This window comes from Cydia splendana, chromosome 24 (assembly GCF_910591565.1).
Source record: "Cydia splendana chromosome 24, ilCydSple1.2, whole genome shotgun sequence".
NCBI lineage: Eukaryota > Metazoa > Arthropoda > Insecta > Lepidoptera > Tortricidae > Cydia > Cydia splendana.
The window spans coordinates 9065573-9083975 of NC_085983.1; the positions used below are offsets into that span (position 1 = coordinate 9065573).

Here is an 18403-nt window from a genome sequence, read left to right on the forward strand (position 1 = left end):
TTCTCTACACCCCCCCCCCCCCATACATAGACGTCATAGACGAGTTCCACAAACCATTAATTTTGCGAGATTTTTTGGTAGTTGTTTTGAATGGTATAGCCTGTCAAACAACTTTGTTAGTAGAAAAGGGAGCGATATTTACAATGGAACGATGACCCTTCGCGCCTACATCTTTTAAATTTGCCGCTTTTTTCTACTGACGGAAATGGCTTGACAGACTTCTCTATCTAGTCCTTAGTGTTGCTACAAATAAGACAAAACTACTATTTATACTTTTTTTTCCTTTTAAATAAAGTTGGCCAAACAGATCTTGTCACTAGAAAAAGGCGGCAAATTTGAAAAATGTAGGCGCGAAGGGATATCGTTTCATAAAAAATTAGAAATTTCGCGCCTTTTTCTACTGACAAGATTTGCTTGCCCATCTATCTACCAATAATACGCTTAATATCGGTTTTCCTAGGATAAGCGGTGCCGTCATATAGCGGCCGTCTCCATACTTAATACGGCTAAATATGGATGTCACAGTATTTGTATGGAGACGGCCGCTATATGGCGGCACCGCTATCCTAGGAAACTAGAGCATAAGTAGGGGAGATGTGGATATAATGATCCCTCGGAGTAAAATGATTCCTCATCGTATCTGAGCAACTACTGGTGCCATCTATCAAAATATGCAATAAACGTATGCCCTGTGACCCCGCCAGTTGCCTCTTAAACTGTCATGACGGTACGAGCATGCAGCGAGATTTTATTAGGAAATAATTAAAAAATATATGTCTAATCTACTGTATGCCTATTTTCCGAATTCCATTACTTTTAGCATGTTGCGTTTTATTCAAATTATGTTTCACTGTCGGATCTTAATAATGTTTATCTATACTTTAAGGATGTTTATACTGAAGCAAGTTGAATTTGAAAGTAATATTTTTGTCGATATTTCAAATTTGGTGTTTGAGGTCAAATGATCCCTTTTCGTAGGCGTAAAATGATCCCTGGAATCATTTTACCCCCTAAGTAATTTACTATGAGCATTTCCTGTACAGGCCATAACATACCACGTCGCGAATTTATGTGCGCAAAGCCACTTACTTCCTAAAAAATTACCTTAGGAAGAAATGCTAAGGGCTCTTAATGCGATTAAATTATTGATTGCCTTTTAAAATAGCAAGCAGAATCTGTGCCTCTGATGGCGTTAAAAAGAAGGCCAAAAGAGAAAAAAAATCAGCATTTATCTTCTGAAAATAAAAAAAAACACTGTGGAATCGACCAGCCTAAATGATTTAGAGTATTTAGACAAAGAAATCCTGATATCACAAAGGCATCATCTGTGATCATTTTAATCCTACCCTAGGGATCGTTTTACCCATGCATATGTATAAAATGATCCTTTACTAGACTTTTAGAAAACATAACATAAATAATAAACTACATGCAAAATATGAGAAATGAGTATGCAGTTACTTAGATAAATAAATGGACTATTCATAAATATCTAAACCTTGTGTTTATCTCTTCAACTTTAAACACAGTAAAGTTTCTCCCTTAAGGGGATCATTATACCTACATCTCCCCTACCTTAATACCAGTAATACGCTCGGGGGCTGATTCTCTAACGCTCCGGCATATTCGAGCGATAGAAAGGCAGATAAAGAAATTTCATTTTTCGCGGTAAGGTACTTTGCTATTGTAGTTGTAATCTTCCATTTGAACGAGCCAAATCAAGGCTTCAGCAGGGGTGCGAAACTCCTGACTTCGGTCAAACTCGGCTCAGCATTGCTCCGAGCAATTATTAGGGTTGGCACCACTTGACTTCCTTTTGCGTGCACGACCACAGATAAGATAATCACTTGATTTTTGACAACCCTAAATAGCCGAAAGGGATAGTGCCATATATTAGAAAGATTCCTTTCTGTACGGTAGTTACTATTAATTATTCTGTGATATTAGGCAAAGCTCTTCGTAGGTGGCACCTTTGTGGCACCTACAGTAAATAAACCACACTGACACATCACACGTCACGTCAATCACATGGCCTACCGCGAAACAAGAAAATCGAAATTTCGTTATCTAATCTCTGTATCACTCTTGCATATTCGAGCGATAAAGAGGCAGATAACTAAATTTCGATTTTCGCGTTTACCGGTAGGCCCTTGTTAACAAACCGCCTTGATGCATCAATGTCATATTTTATTGTCTGTGAAAACTTGTCAAAACCACAGAATAAATAATAGTACTATCGTACAGAAAGGAAACTTCCTACAAAACCGAAGTTTGACAGCGGTTCAGGGTCGAATCATGCTATCCCTTTCTAATGTATGGCACTATCCCTTTCGGCCATTTAGGGTTGTCAAAATTCAAGTGATTATCTTATCTGTGGTCGTGCACGCAAAAGGAAGTCAAGTGGTGCCAACCCTAATAATTGCTCGGAGCAATGCTGAGCCGAGCGGAGCCGAGTTTGGCCGAAGTCTGGAGTTTCGCACCCCTGTCAAAACACAGTTTTGGCACAAAGTTAGTCTATGAATTTACTGAGTCGGTAGTGCTGCACTCTGGCGGCAGAACATTGCAGTAATATCCCCTATTAGCCCCCATACCCACGGGAGCTTTTTCAACGCGCGTTAAAAAAGAGCTTTAGGCTCCATTCGCACGGCAGCTTTTTCAACGCGCGTTAAAAAAGCGTTTGAATGACACAAATGGATAGCCATGTATGTATTCACACGACAGCGGTGGCGCTTTTTATTAAGCGTTGTTGGATTTTCGACTTTAAGCCTTGGTCCTTAAATCGAATTTAGAGTGCGAACAAATTCAAGCGCTTTTTTAACGCGCGTTGAAAAAGCTGTCGTGCGAATGGGGGCTGACTGACACAAATGGATACATGTGTATTTATTCACACGACAGCGGTGGCGCTTTTTATCAAGCGTTGTTGGATTTTCGACTTTAAGCCTTCGTCTTTAAATCAAATTTAGAGTGCGGACACATTCAAGTGCTTTTTTAACGCGCGTTGAAAAAGCTGCCGTGTGAACGGGGCCTAACGATGATATAATAAGCACTATGATAGATTACTTTGATTGCCGTTCGGCTTGTAAACTAAGCTTAGATTAGAGGGCTTACCGCGAATCACGAATGAAGTTTTGCCTCTCTATCGCACTTGTGAATCCATTCGTAAGTGTAACAGGGAGGCAAAATTTCTTGCGATCGTTCCGTCCTTCGTCATTTATTTGGCCTATACATATATGAGTAATATTGACTAATCGAACTAGGTAACAATATCATTTTAGTAACATAAAGAGGGCCTACCACCAACATCGCAAAATCGGGCCCACTGATTAACAGTCCGCCGGACGGTATCGGCCTGTCAGTTGTTCGGAACTGTCAAAATTTTGTTCTAACTGACAGGTCGATACCGTCCGGCGGACTGTTAAAATCAGTGGGCCCCTTTAGAGGCAGACAGATAAGTTTGCGACGATTTTGATAGCAAACGCAGTCACGCAGTGCAATTGTTATTTATACGTCATAATTTCATAGAAGTTTGACGTTTAAAATAAAACTTGCACTGCGAGTGCTATCAAAATCGTTGCAGACTTATCTTGGTCTAACTCTATCGCTCTTGCATATTTGAGCGACAAAGAGGCAAATAAGGTTTTTCGATCTTTCTATGTTTGCGGTAGCCCTCCTTGTGCATTCACAATCACAACCCGGACCTTAAGCCCCCTCCAGACTATGCGCGTGAATCGCGGGCGAAGCCGCGAACGCGAGTGTGGAGTCGATTTCGCTGTCTGCGAAAATCGACGCCACACTCGCGTTCGCGGCTTCGCGCCGCGATTCGCGCACGAGTGAGGAGGGGGCTTTAGGCGAAACCTTAAGCCCCCTCCAGACTATGCGCGTGGATCGCGGACGAAGCCGCGAACGCGAGTATGTAGTCGATTTCGCTGTCTGCGAAAATCGACTAGTATGTAGTCGATTTCGCTGTCTGCGAAAATCGACTACACACTCGCGTTCGCGGCTTCGCGCCGCGATTCGCGCACGAGTGTGGAGGAGGCTTTAGGTACTCAGGCTCTTTGTAAATTAGAGTCGTACCAATAAAAGTCTGCAGCGGATTTGATAGCCCACGCAGTGTAAGTGTTATTTGTACGTCATAATCTTTGGTCATAATTTCATAGAAGTTTGACGTTTAAAATGACACTTGCACTGCGTGGGCTATTAAAATCGCTGCAGACTTTTTACGGTCCTATACCTATGCAAAGACGATCCGTTCTAGTTAATCAATTTTAATTTAATATTTATTGATGTTTAAAGGTGCGTGTATACGAGTGTTTCTTAATTAGGTATAAATGTAATTTATGTAATACAATTTCAATAGATTCAGACCTAGACAAGTCTGCAGCGATTTTGATAGCCCACGCAGTGCAAATGTTATTTATACGTCAAAATTTTATAGAAGTTTGATGTTTTTTTTAATACCACATCGGTGGCAAACAAGCATACGGCCTGCCTGATTGTAAGCAGCTACCGTAGCCTATGCACGCCTGCAACTCCATATTGTTACCAAGTTGGACGTTTAAAATAACACTTGCACTGCGTGGGCTATCAAAATCGCTGCAGACTTTCCTTGGTCTAACTTTACGACAAACAAATTAGAAACACCATAGGTATTCTAAGATTTACCCAATTTACCTTTTTTTTACCATGAAATTAATTGTAGTAGTTTTAGTAGCTTTTTTTAATGGAGTCTGGCAACACAGCGTCTTTGTTTGTTTACTCCCATGGTCATGAAATAAATTAAAAAAAAAAAAAAAAAAAGTTTGTTTACTCCTACCCAAACGAAAACAAGCTCGCTTCTATATCAGTTATTTTTACACTTTCTAGCGGTAACTATCAAAAATAAAAGTAGTTCTTTTTTGATATCATTTTGTACGTTTGTAGTTTTAAAGTACTAAATTTGAGTTATTTAAGAACTAATAGTGTTTTTAAACATAAAATCGGATTTTCTTTGTTCAAATAAATTCAAAGTGCTTCAAGCTGAGCGACGTTGCCGTTCCGCCATACTAGTTTTGAGACAACAAAAAGTAATACTTGCTTTGATATTTTGATGTTTTTTCTTGTTAGCCAGATACTTTAACATTATTTCTGTGGAATTAACAATAAGTTATGATCAAGTGTCTTGAAATGTGTAAATCTGAACGTTCTCAAATTTCTGATGCAATAACCATTTGGCAACAGCGCACGGAATCGGATTGATACCAGCCATCTAGATGTATTAGCAAAACTCACGAAATTGTGACTTATCCACATAAATCTTCAGTTCATGAGGTGAGTTTGTAATTTACGCCTATTTTAAACGTATTTATCAATTATAATTTACTGTGTTTTAATTAAAAGTATGTGAAATGACAATTTTTGTATTTCCCGCCGAGTGACGTAATTTGGTTAACCATCCTCCATCTTTTTTTGGACGGCCAGTCATCTGTCAAGCGTTCAATCTTATTCATCCGAGGTGGAAACAGAAAAATTAACCGCTCATAGGGTGTTTTAAACGCGAAAAATTATCACGGAGGCATCCGGGTAAGTCTTAAATTGTCATTTCTCATAATTATTTCTATCATTTTCATTGTGTATTGTTTGAAAATTGTCTTTGTTCGGAACCTAACCTAAATGGGGTCTTACAACCGTAAGGACTCGTTTTTTGGGTCAGCCAGTGTCGTCTTCGTCAGTAATTCAGTGTTTACTTGGATATATTTGCATAATCGTCACTCGGAGCCCCTTTTACGTAGGTGAAATCTGTTTGACTTCAACATCGCTTCGACGACGTAGGTAGAAAGTCGCGCCTAGTAACAAGTTGTTCACAAATATCTGATGATTTCGAGAATTTTCTATGAGGCTGTATTAATAGATATGAATTTTCTTATAAAAACGTAGGAATATTTTGAACAAATTTCATAAAATATCTAGTTTTTTAAAGAACTTGTTCAAACTTGGCTTAGGAATTTGCCCAATGTGTTATCATCTGTAGGTACCTATTAGTCATAGCTGTAATATGAATACTCCAACTTTGGACGAAGTTTTTTTCAACAAATTAAATATAAATGTTTAACATTTTCACTTTCAATAATTACATATTTTAGTGTAATGGGGCGCCAACATTTCTAAAAGTTACTAGAACTGGCACTTGCAATTGCGAATTTTCAGGTTAATAAAGAAACAATACTGACCATGCCATTGGTGGCTACTTACAACATAATTAAAAAACCGGACAAGTGCGAGTCGGACTCGCCCACCGAGGGTTCCGTACTTTTTAGTATTTGTTGTTATAGCGGCAACAGAAATACATCATCTGTGAAAATTTCAACTGCCTAGCTATCACGGTTCATGAGATACAGCCTGGTGACAGACGGACGGATGGACGGACAGCGGAGTATTAGTAATGGGGTCCTGTTTTACCCTTTGGGTATGGAACCCTAAAAAAGAAGAAACCATACTCTCTTGAGGGAAGTTTGGCTGAAAGATAATTCAATAGACATAGAGGTTAAATTCATTTTACGTTCTTTCCAATTATGAGAACAGTATCGCAATAGGGTATTATACTGTATTTAAAATAAATTATTTTACACCATGCATGAAACACAGATAGGAGTTATTTTTAAACACAAGTTCTATTTAATAAATCGGATAGAAATATAAAAATCGGGCAAGTGCGAGTCGGACTCGCGCGCGAAGGGTTCCGTACCATATAAAAAAACAACAAAAAAAAAGCAAAAAAAAAAAACGGTCACCCATCTAAGTACTGACCACTCCCGACGTTGCTTAACTTTGGTCAAAAATCACGTTTGTTGTATGGGAGCCCCATTTAAATCTTTATTTTATTCTGTTTTTAGTATTTGTTGTTATAGCGGCAACAGAAATACATCATCTGTGAAAATTTCAACTGTCTAGCTATCACGGTTCGTGAGATACAGCCTGGTGACAGACGGACGGACGGACGGACGGACGGACGGACGGACGGACGGACGGACGGACGGACAGCGAAGTCTTAGTAATAGGGTCCCGTTTTACCCTTTGGGTACGGAACCCTAAAAAGTAGGTGAGTTGACCGTGATGTCACGATGTAATGTTTCATATAAATTCCATATTAGCAAATCATTTTGACAGTTTTAAAAAAGTAACAGATTTGACTAGTAGGAAAATACCCTATTGTCTTTATTGTTTTCTATGATAGTCCACTAGGCACTTAATTTATTAACGGGCATGTTGCCTAATGTACGAAGTTCAACAATTGTTATCTCTAACTATAAATGAATTCATTCAACATGTGTAAATCAAATACATATAGGTCAGCATTAATAGTCATGAACCCACCGCCAAAAAGTGCGGGCGCCGTACGCCTGCCGCCCGCACTTTCCCCGCCACCCTTAGTCATTCTACCCCGTCGCCCCCGTACCGCTCAGGCGAGGACTCATTTAAGCGGTCGGTCTATAACAGTAATAATGATGTAGTAGTGTAGTATTACCTACTATCATATCATAGATATCATTAGAACACATCAGCTTAGCTATCTGCTAATGCCTTGTTTAATATGGCTACCAAAAATCAATAAATTCAAGTACATAACAGCAAATTTGAGCGTAAAAGGGCTTCTATGTGAGCAGCCTTCAATAATCTAACTAGAATGTTGATAAGCATTTGGGACGGTGATAACACAGCTCAAACCAAAAGGCGGTGCCTGTGTATGATGACCATTCGTTTCAAAACATTTTATGACGGAACATGTGGCAAATGTTTTGTAAAGTACTTTATCTGACCCCATTTTGTGTAGGGACAGTTGGTAAAAATGGCCAAATATATTGGAAAATGTAGTTTTTATCACAGGGTATGGATGGATGTGTGACCTACCTAGATATGGTCACTTAGGTTGCCAAAATGTTTCTGGTGCAGACTGTACAAAGAATGTTTGTGTCTAATAAACATGAATTCATACCTAATTATTTATAAAATTGGGTGGAATTCACATTAATATAGCTATTTTCGCACATGTATAAAAACTCATACCGTTTTGGTTACTTTTTTGTGGGAATATAGGTTAATTCGTTTTGTCATTATGTCATTAAAGAGTAACATCATTTTAACCGTATGATTCGTTTAAATGAAACTGATCTCATTAGTGATTCATGCCAATATGACACCGTCGCCATCAGATATATCGGAGCGGCCGAGGAGCTCAAAAATATCTGAACACGCACTAGCGCCTTGACAATAGAGTATGTTTTAATTCAATAATACACTTTATAATCTTCGTTCTTTATAATTATAAGAGTAACTCTTAATTAAAAATTTGCAAGTCTGACACAGGACCACAGACAGCATAGTCTACTGAACCACAGATACACAACACAGTATAGTGGCGTGTTCGGTTATTTGTGAGCGCCTTGGCCGCTCCGATATATCTGATGGCGACTATGCACTTAAGTCTAAACCTTTTATAACGACGAATAGAATAGCTGTAGGGTAGGTATCTAGTTAAAGCAAACCTTTGTTTGTAAACTTTCTTTGTAGTTCTTGTAACATGCTACCTATTAGGTATTAACACGAAACACTCCTTTTATGGCTCCTCTACACGATGGGCCAGCGCCGGCCATTCCAAGGGACGCAGCCATGCGGTAGAATGAGATAGCAATATCGTGTAGTAGTGTAGAGGAGTGTAGTGTACACCGCATTATCTATGAACTAGAACCTAATCGCTATTCAAATCCCACTCATAACCTGGAAGCCTTCTGAAAACAGCATTGTTTAAAACGACGCGGTCCCATCCGAAAACTCGACACAATGCGTGTTTATCCAGGTGGCCGGTGGACTTATTACGCAGTTACGAGACTTTCAGCTACGTTTGCCGTGGGCTAACATTTGTTTCCGTATTCGGAAATGAGTTCAGCGTATAGGTAGTAGGTATTTCAGGGGCTACTTTCTTGTTTTTATAACGCTGTCATGTCCTAAGATCCTAAGATGCATCACTTAGATAAATATAAATGCATGACGCATACAGCTCACATTCTCATGTCTATCGTCATAGCAACTGCATTTTAAACATAGGTAATGAGCAACCGGCCTTACACAGAGGTTAGGGATACACCAAGGTCAACACCCTTCGACCGTGCACACAGCTGTTGCATTCACCACAATGAAATCTGCACCTAAACGAGTAAAAAATAAAGCATTATTTCTTTTACTGCAACATTGCTTTACGATTGCAAACCTTACCTACAAAGAATAAGGCTGTTTTAGTTCCCCCTTTGAAACTGAAACGAATCGGCGCGAAACAAATCAAAAGAAGACTTATTTGCGCGAGTTAAAGTTCATTTTAGAGTGATTTCTATACGTGTTTAATAATCAGAGTTAGTGGGCGGCAGAAACAATTAAACTATAAAGACTGGGTTGTTTAAAAGGCCTGTAACCTGTAATGATGTGTCTCTTTCTAGCTATGAATGTTAGAAACAGCCAAACAGATGTTACAGGTTTACAATTAACGCGGAAACTGGTAGGCTCGAAACAAGACGCGCTTCTCATCATTGTTGTAGAGTCACATAGCTGTGAATTATACAATTTTAAGGGCATAGCGCTGGGCCAACGCAAGGATCAGTAAGTCTATCGCGAAAAACGAAAATCGAAATTTCGTTATCTGCCTCTATCGCTCTTGTATATTCGAGCGATAGAGAGGCAGATAAATAAATTTCGATTTTAGATTTTAGCGTTAGGGCCTCAGCCTCAGCTCTTTGGACGTACCTGTATGGCTCTTTCAGGGCCCATAAAAAATGACATAACATGCGACTTGACAGTCTTTGCCATTTTCTTATCTCTGAGTGTAGTTCTCACGACCATTGTCTAGTCTAGAAATCTGTATAGTCTACGTGTGAAGGCAGTAATGTTTTATCAGACGGTGTATGTTTCGCGAACTCATTGTTTTTATGCTTGTTATCTGCGTTCGCTATTGAATTATGTCATAAATAGTTAGAGTGACACGAATCTAGGCGCCGCCATACAGTCGTAGTTACGCTCTTATTTTAAAACGACATGCCAAATTGCATGTTATTGCATGTTATAAGTATCAGTATAACATGCAATAACATGCAATTTGGCATGAGCATTTACATGAATACCTAAATCGATGTCTGGTACAGTCAAGTGTAAAATAATGGGTGTAGACAACTTACTCAAAAATACCCATGTCCCATAATTCTTAACTCGCTGACATAAGATCTAATGGGACATATTTTTGAGATGATTTGTGCACCCATATTTTTACACTTGTACTAGTTTTCGTTGCTAGAAATTGTAGGGTTATTCCCACTAGTTACCACCAAGTTGTTACCAGTGGTAACTACTGGGAATTTTTTTCCCACCTTTTACCACTGGTAACTACTGGGAATAAAAATTCCCAGTAGTTACCACCAACTCGGTTTAGTGGTAACTACTGGGAATTTTTATTCCCAGTAGTTACCAAAATTTTGTTAGAGTTAAATACTAATAAAAACACTATAAATAGTGTAGTATAAATATATAGAGTAATTTAATAAATAACTATAAGTCGATTATTGTTTTAGTAAACTCCCTTAAAAGTGACCAAAAAGATTGAAACAGTTTAACCTGTACTAGTACAAAAACTATGATATATGTACTTAAGGATAAATTTAATAATCCATTTAGATGATTTTTCAAGTGATTTTATTAGGTAATTCAAAATAACTCTATTTATACTATTCATGCCTACTGTTTTTATTAGTATTTAACACTAACAAAGTTTTGGTGGTAACTACTGGGAATAAAAATTCCCAGTAGTTACCACTAACCCGAATTGGTGGTAACTACTGGGAATTTTTATTCCCAGTAGTTACCAGTGGTAAAAGGTGGGAAATAAATTCCCAGTAGTTACCACTGGTAAAAACTTGGTGGTAACTAGTGGGAATAACCCAAATTGTAATACTTACAAAGAAATTAGAGTGAGTAGAAGTTTTACATACTAAACTGTAATATAAATATTCATGCCATCCAATATTAGCTCTAAATCTCTATTGTAATACACACAACATTACTGTGTACATTTTCTGGTAATTTTCGACGCCTTTTCCGCTGAGTTTTTTGCTGCTGAGTTGCTGACTGCAATCTTCGCTTAAATTCGCGATTATAGAACCATAAATTTGTGAAATTGTAAACTGTGTGAAGTCTTCGTTATTATTTCCATGCGTGAGTAAATTTGCATTTTGCAGCTCCAAACCCGTTTGTAGGCATCGATTTACGAAACCTTTCCGTTGCGCATCTGCTTTCCTGCAGACTGGCTTGACCGCTTCCGGCCAATGAATCACTTTAAGGTCCGCCCAGAGGGCCTACCTCGAAACACGTAAATCGAAAGTTCAATATCTCTTGCATATTCGAACGATAGGGTGGCAGATAACGAAATTTCGATTTTCGTGTTTTCCGGTAGGCCCTCAGAGGCCTAAGGCGACGTAGCTCTCAAACTGATGAACCAATTTGAGTGCGTTTTTATCGAGTCTTGAGAGGCTTTTTGATGGAAATGTGCCGGGAGTTTTAAATTAGATTAGAATAGATTTATTTATAAATAAATAAAATTGTGAAATTTCACAGCATATGATTACAGTACAAATTACATTAATGTCAATTTATAAGAATCTATATTGTATAATCAATTTATAGAAATAATAGCAAAGTAATCCAAATTAATTAATTACATTAATTAAATTATACATAATATGAAAAATTTCACCTTAATTGTAAGTTACAATGTAAAGAACTGTAGTTAGGTAGGTAATATTATTAAATTCTACGATATTTAAAATCAAAAGAAATACACAATACATGTATGCAGGATGTCCCAGACTCAAAAACGAGGTAAAATTAGAGGTAATTCATTCGAACTTATTAAAATCAATACCTACACCTACCTACATCCACCATCTGCGTACATACTACGTCACCTGCCCGAGGATAACACGCAAAATGTACCGCGCCTACAACGTTGTAAACAAGTTCATAATACCTACAAGTTGGTTACCCTTCGGTTTTCATTTAATTAGGTTATTTTGGTAGCAGGTAAACAGTGCACAAATCTCTACTAATATTATAAAAGTGAAAGTTAACCCTGTCTTGTTAGTCTGTTACCTCTTCACGCTTAAACCGATTTAGAGGAAATTTGGTATGGAGATAGTTTGAGAACCGAGGACATAATTTCACGCAAACGAAGTCGCGGGCAGAAACTGAATAGCTAAAATAAAATAGAACATTAATTCCATAAGTTCAATTGAAAGAGAACGTTATATAATGTAGGTACAGTCGACGTCAAAGCTATGTTTACAATTTTCGCCTTATTACCAAAGGCGTAAGGTGCAAAAGTGTATACATAATAATGATTCAATGAATAAACCTATCGGGCCTCAACATGTTTCCTTCTACTTTTTGCGCGCAAAAACATTCAAGGTGAGAGATAACATACAAAAACAAGTCCACTTTTATATTTTAATATCGCAACATAATCTAGATCGCGTTCAAAATATTTTCTTTTAGTTAAGGTTAGATATGATAGTACAATATGCTACGTTTTACGGCTTAAAGTTATTCCTACATTATGGCGGTCGTATATATGGTATCACTACACCTTATAAAACAAAGTCTGTATGTTTGTTCGCGATAAACTCAAAAACTACTGAACAGATGCGTAGTTTTCATGCAGTTTTCATCTATCAATAGAGTGATTCTTGAGGAAGGTTTAGGTGTATAATTTGTTAACCCGTGCGAAGCCGGGGCGGGTCGCTAGTTATAATATATACGTAAATTCAAATTCAAAATGTATTTATCTCATAAATTAATATTACAAAGAAATATTAAATGTATGTATAGTATAGTAGATACCTATACAAGGTGCTCACGAGGAAGCGAAAGATTATAACCACGCATTTCTGAGGTCAAAAGAAGGAAAAAATGTAATATAAGTTTAGGTCAATTACACAAAAAAAAATTTTTTGTTTGGTTTTTTTTTTACAATTTTTTTTATGTATACATAAAAAGTAAATGTTATTGGTAAACTTGTCACTTAAAATGAATTTTTACTTTTTTTTTCGTAAAACTTAGGTGTTACTTGTCACTTTTTGACACCTATCAATAAGGATATTTAGACTACGTCCCATAGTAGCAACATCTCCATTAAAAAGGCGTTTTGCACTATGTACCAATAAAAACTTGTTTCTTTTTTAATTGGTATTAACTCTGAATCTAGGCGAATTTCAAAAAAGTTTATAGGACATTATTGTCTCTAAATATGATCAGGAATACGCTGTTAAAATTATTCGGTTTCCTCATGTTACACATAGATAGATGAGTTACGTATCATCACGATAGATATGCGTGCTGGATTTTCGTGCGTAAACACGTTTCATCCACACAATTTACTGACAATATGAACTTTATTGCAAAGATATAAGATCTACAATGATTAAGTGTTGCTGCTAATACACGTGTAACAAGGTTACTATGTAGCCGTAGTAAAAAAACCGGTCAAGTGCGAGTCGCACTCGCGCACAAAGGATTCCGTACCGTTACGCAAAAAACGGAAAAAAAATCACGTTTATTATATGGGAGCTCCACTTAAATATTTATTTTATTCTGTTTAGTATTTGTTATAGCGGCAACAGAAATACATCATCTGTGAAAATTTCATGAGATACAGCCTGGTGACAGACAGACAGCGGAGTCCTAGTAATAGGGACCCGTTTTTACCCTTTGGGTACGGAACCCTAAAAAGTGCCTCATGGGACTTGACTTTTTTTAGGCCCGGAACATTTCCTCACGGGGCTTTCCATAAAAAGGTCTACTTGGTCGGACACGTGACGCGTGTGGCAGCTACCTTAATAACCTGCAGTTAAATATGTTACACGACGAAGGCCGCAAAAATATCTGACACGATCTTATTTGTAGAGCCATAAGAGCGTGTCACATATTTTTGCGGCCTTCGAAGAGTAACGTATTATTGCAGTAGACTGTACTCACGACTCACGAGTATACCGTTCAATTTAAAGCTATGTTATCAAACGTTATCACGCCAGATATTGGCGTCTTTGCTTTATCAGGAAGTGTTACGTACCCGGTACTTTTCTGTAATAATATTCCTCTCATGAAAATACTAATACATATAGGGAATCTTATTTTAATTGAGTGAAGTTTACGTATTAATTAACTATATTTGCGATGTAAAGAGGCCACGACGTCAAGGATATTTGTCAAAACAAACAGAATGCATAAACGTAGAAAGTGTCTATACTTACATAAAGTTTAAACCTAATCTTTGATCTGAAACGTAATGTCTTTATCAGTCATTCGTCCTACACGATAAATTCGCGGAAATTTCCTGAAAATGTTATTGATTCAGCTATAATCAGTACGTAATGAATGATCATTGAGTGAATATTCACAATCTTATCAGGTCCGTTTACGTCTGTCACAGCGTCACACGAATAATAGGGTATTATATTGTATTCAAAATAAATTATTTTACACCATGCATGAAATAAAGCACCAGATAATTATTAGAAAAACACAGATAGGAGTTATTTTAAAACACAAGTTCTACTTAATAAATCGGATAGAAATATAGTAAGTAGGTGAGTTGACCGTGACGTCAAATTGATGTTTCATATAAATTCCATATTAGCAAATCGTTTGACAGTTCTAAAAAAGTAACTGATTTGACTAGTAGGAAAATACCCTATTGTCAAACAGGTATAACGCTTGGTCAGTAGAGTGAAACCCGAAAAATAAGGATATTAGAGCCATCTTTAAATCTGAATAGCGAAGACAATTTTTGATGTTATGATGAGTATCTTGTTTGCGTCGAATCCTAGTGCTAAACTCCTGCACCAACTTTGACAGAACAAAGTGTCACAAACATCATATAATCATAGAAATTTTACGTTAATGATGACATTTCCACAATCTGTCTTTACAATTCTAAAAAATGGTCCTCCGAACGGGACATTTTAATCGTCGTCAAAAAACAATGGAGGCCTGACCTGACCCCAGTTTCGCAAGCGACCTAATTCACGGCCCCGCTGCGTCCGCGCACGTACTCACTGCAACACTCGACTATCGTATGTCCTGTACAATAAAGTTTGTATTAGTAAACAGTGGACGACGCGGCCTTGTAATGTGTGGAGCCGCATCTTGCGGCACGTACGCATATGGCTGCGCGTTGCATTGATTCACGAGTCAGTATATGTGTACAGGGTCATTTTGATATATTTCACTTTACCCTGAGCCGTGAATATGTAGGTTGGACTATGTTGATTAATTAAAACTCCGGTTTTCCAAAGAATACATCGACATATGACTCGCCGAAATGCATGCATTTCGGACAGACCAGAACAGACGTTTATTTTCGTTATCATTAAAACTAAGCTTTTGTAAACGACCATAGATATTTTTTAAGATTGTACAAGCCACGACGATTGAATTAACTCTCAATTATAAAAATAAACGATATAATTGTTTAGGAACTGTCACAGTAATAAGACATGAAACATACTTTTATATTAATCTCACTATATCAAGCCAGAAACACCGTTTGACCTTGTATCACTTCACATGTACTCAATAATACGATAAACGGCCATATTTCTATAAAAACAAACTAAGCTAAACGTTGCAAAAACATTGGAATATCGAAAACATGTAAATTTTGACGAGTTACGCAAATTAGCAAGCTCACCGTCACCTACTAGTGACGTCAGATATCAAAATTCACACGGAGTTAGGATGTACATATTAGAAACTTTCAGTATAGTTAAAGTCAAGGAGAGATTATCATATTATTGTCACTGTGAAAAGGTACGAACGCGAACGAAGTGGGACAGAATTAAAACCAAAAATACAGACATTGACAGAAATCAAATTCCTTGACCGTACAGGCGCCTTTATAATTCTAATTAGATATAAAAGATTTCAAAAAAGTAAAGATTTCCATGTCTTCAGTATATTATTTTCGCCGTCTAACCCAAAGGTTGTCTGGAAGATATCGCCTCTTAACAGTGATAGATTTTAAAACTCTATGTAACTAATGTTCTTTTGTGCAATAAGGAATATTTACTAACTATAAAATAATATAAAGTTAAAGCGCTGGTGGCCTAACGGTAAGAGCGTTCAATCCGGAGGTCGCGGGTTCAAACCCCGGCTACTATCCTACCAATACCAATGAGTTTTTCGAAACTTAAGTATGTACGAAAAATATCAAATATCTTATTATTACTTGAGATTGTTCTCAAATGTAGAGATAAGCTAAACTGGCATAGATATATTTGGCTATGCAAAATATCTTGTTTATACAACGCATCTTCAATATACACGAAAATACGTAATAGTTGGCGCAAATGTTTGAAAACTGACGTGAAAATTAAACAACTCCTGCATAATTCTGCAATGAAAAGTCACAAGAACACCCATTAATATTATACTTACTACCTTTTTAAATATGCAAGGTATTTACAACAGAATAACGTAACAGTTCGTAATAGAGAGTCAAAGCCATGGACGTTTGCCCAAATTTTTGTTTTTGTATCACATCTTGAACATTCACGAAGCTTCACGTATATCGCTGGCTCAATATTACAAAGTACTATGTTACATTTTCAAGATGAAACTCTACTTAATGTCACTATGACAATGTTAAAATTTCAGTTCGATAAAAGTGAAACATAGAACCTTGTAATATTGGGCCAGCGACTTGTCTGACTTGTAAATCGTTCAATAATTCGTAAACATTGGAAATATATTAGGTTCGGCATCGGTCAGTTTACTGCTGGTACGTTTAACCCTAACCTCGTAAGGCCCAGTGTACATTACAATGTACACTCCGTTTCAATCTAATTATAAGCTAGAACCTTTCATAAATTTGTATGGCGAGCCTTACGACGCTGCTATAAGCTAGTTGCGGATGAAGAGATGTATCGTGAATGTTTTCAAGGTGTCGCGAATCTAGAGTGGGTGTGAGGTTAACCGTGTTGTTTATGCCAGAAGACACTTGTTTCAGTATTAGAAATAAAATGTGAATAAGCTAGGTGTCAAGAATTCTTTGTGAACTAGATATTTTGCTCTTTAAATAGTAAAAAAACGCAGTCATAACCACAGATCTACAATACAACCGAGTAACAACATAGGTACATTTTGTAAAGCAAAACAAATAGCCGTAAACATTCAAACGTGTCCTATTTAAAGAACAATTGCCTCTACAAGTCATTACACTTGTTGACAACATTATTTAGGTTAATTGGAAACTATTAAAAGCGGTTCACTTCTGCATACATAAACTTGACACTAATGACTATACGATTGTTGTTGTCCCTAAATAGAGTCGAACCATGATAACTCTGCATCGCATTTGTAACGACAGAGCGTGGCAATGTCATTTCTATGTTTAGGTATATGCCGTTTATTAATTTATGAGTAATGATACTCCCTTACTTTCTATTCAAATCGTGGACCGATGTTAGTTTAGAATGGGTCTAGTTGTCATTTACTAGATTAGAGGAAATTAGATCTTATTACTAAAGAGCTATTAGCGAAATTGCCTTAACGAAAACAGTTTAACTAAGTGTATAGACTAGTTTTTTTTTATGTAGAGAATGAACCATTTTAAAAATACGCGCTCTCAATATTACATAATTTATTGATAAAAACATTATAAACCACGAAATGCCTCCTACTGGTATGGCTGCAAGAATCATTTTCGCTTGGCCATTTTTTTTAACCTATTCTCTTACTAGAACGATCACAATTGACAGATACTTTGTATCAAGTACCGATTAAATCACAGATTACATCATTTACATCACACTAGACCTTGAGGAGGCCCCAAGTTCAGATGGGTTCGAAAATAGCTCCTAACTGGCCGGACGGACAGACGGTAAAACGGACAGGTGTCCTGTCACTGCCGGCCTTCGTATGCGTGTCAGACTGCAAATAACTAAGCGGACGATGTGCTCAGAATTATCTGCGTAAGACTTGTTTTATTAAAAAAGCTTCCGTGAGACGCAGACGTTCGAAATACTAGCTTCGTCTGCATGGAATGATGATGATTGATAATAACTATTAAATTAAAAAAAAAACCAGCTACGCATTATGCCAAAAAAAAAACAATTTTATACCAAAAATGCCTTAGGTACATCGTTTTTGAAAAAAGCTGATACTCTTCAAACTGCTGGATCGATTTTTATCAAACATAGCTAAGAACCACCGCAAGGAAACTCGCTTTCACGTGAAAAGAACCGCATCGAAATCGGTCCATCTGTTTGTAAGCTACGATGCCACAGAGAGACATGGCGTCAAACTTATAACACCCCTCTTGCGTCGGCGGTTAATTAAA

At 37.2% G+C, this 18403-nt stretch overlaps 1 protein-coding gene across 1 annotated transcript in view; it reads left to right on the top strand.

The window, feature by feature from the left end:
- Window positions 1-5413: 5413 nt before the first annotated feature.
- LOC134802506 (cyclin G) overlaps window positions 5414-18403 on the top strand; it is a 36690-nt gene continuing 23700 nt past the window's right edge. The window contains exon 1 of the mRNA XM_063775185.1: window positions 5414-5559. The gene's annotated coding sequence lies outside the window, so the exon portion shown is untranslated. The remainder of the gene's footprint in view (window positions 5560-18403) is intronic.